Source organism: Bison bison, unplaced genomic scaffold, assembly GCF_000754665.1.
Source record: "Bison bison bison isolate TAMUID 2011002044 unplaced genomic scaffold, Bison_UMD1.0 scf7180017864458, whole genome shotgun sequence".
NCBI lineage: Eukaryota > Metazoa > Chordata > Mammalia > Artiodactyla > Bovidae > Bison > Bison bison.
Window position 1 is genome coordinate 5,805,690 of NW_011495020.1, and position 1,779 is coordinate 5,807,468.

Here is a 1,779-nt window from a genome sequence, read left to right on the forward strand (position 1 = left end):
CCCAATTCCTCCGGGCCCCGCCCCTGCCTGTGACGGCCTCCCATTGGCCCGGCGTCCGCCTCGGCGTCGTGACGTCCTCGGGCAGGTTGAGGTGCGGCTCGCGCCCTCCTTCCATTGGACCCGGCGCTCCCGAGATGTTGGGAGTCGCGTGACCCTCCTCGTCTCGCATCCTTCCCGCGGCCCACTCTGCACCCTCTTCATCTCGCTGTGCCCACCGTCCCAGAGCCGCGCGGCTCTTTATTTCTTGTTTCCTCCTGAGTCTTCTGCCCTAAAATGCAGACCCTCCCACCCCACCCCCATCTCTTCTCTTAGCCTTTCCTAAATGTCAAGTTAGTTCGGGCGTCCTGGTTACGTGGCACTTGCGGGAATCGCCACGCCTTAGACGGGTTCCTCACTTCACCGATTCTCGGTGCCGTCTCCGACCTGGCGATCTACTGAGGACAGTATTCTTGAGCGTCAAGATGCGATTATGTGAACAAACCTTTGAAATGAGACTTAGGAAATAACAGAAGAAAAATTTGAAGCTTTGTTTTAGATATTGTTTGCCTATAATCACCCCCAGATCAAAAACATCTAACATTACCCTTTTCCTGCAACACCTTTTTGTTTTACGTGTTTTGGGCCATATCGATTTTAGACTGGCCTCTTAAAATGTTTGTTTGGCTTTTGAAATGGAGTGTTTAGGATTTTTGAAGGATGAGGATGGGGTAGGTAAGAATAGGAAACAGAAAAGAATGACTGGCTGAGAATATTTTTCCATCTTATTAAAAAAAAGTTGAGCTATTAAGTGTGAATAAGGTTGTGCTAACCATGTGCCAGGCACCATTATTCTTTATATATACTACATATATTAAACTTGTGCATTGTGAAAAAACTAAGGAAGGTTATCAGTAAACACTGGAACAAGAAACGAATCCACCAAAACAATCTGTGGCAGAGTGGACAAACCTACTTTTAATTCATTGAAGATACCATGTTATGTCATGGGTTAGTAAAGCTTTTGTCCATGCCATTCTTCCTGTCTGTAATTAACTTCCTCCATTCTGTCACTGTAAACTCCTACTCATACTTTCAAATCCCCTTCTGGCTGACTGCTCAGAAGTCTTCCCTAAACACCTCCTCTTACAGAATTCATCACTCCTTGCTTCATGCTACTGTAGCTTAAAGTGAAGTCACTCAGTCGTGTCCCACTCTTTGTGACCCCATGGACTGTAGCCTGCCAAACTCCTCCACCCATGGGATTTTCCAGGCAAGAATACTGGAGTGGGTTGCCATTTCTTTCTCCAGGGATCCAACCCTGGTCTCCTGCGCCGCAGGCAGACTCTTTACTGTCTGAGCCACCAGGGAAGCCTGTACTTACTGTAGCTTATGCATGCTCTATTACTGTGTTAGTAACAAGGATGCCTTACAGTTTGGCATACAACTATTTTACCTCCCAGTGTATCCCTAGGGTGCAAATGGTTGAGCCTCACAAAGTAGTAATAGAGAACCCAGAGGTGTGAACTGTCCTCCCCCAAACTCCCTCTCCTTCATGCCTACAGCCTAGCAGTGCTTGAGAGATACCTGAAGGGAAGTCTGGTGGCTCAGTCTAATGGCAGAGGATGAATGCAACAAAACTGGCCATGTGTCCCCGTTTCCTGGAAGATGCTTGGCTTATTTTCTGGGGGTGGGCTCCCACACTCCAGAGCTAACAGGAAGTACTCATGGCTGAATTCCCAGTCACCTCCGCAAGTGTGGCAATGAGGACTTACAGGTTAAGCTGCAGGATGTCTGTGGGTA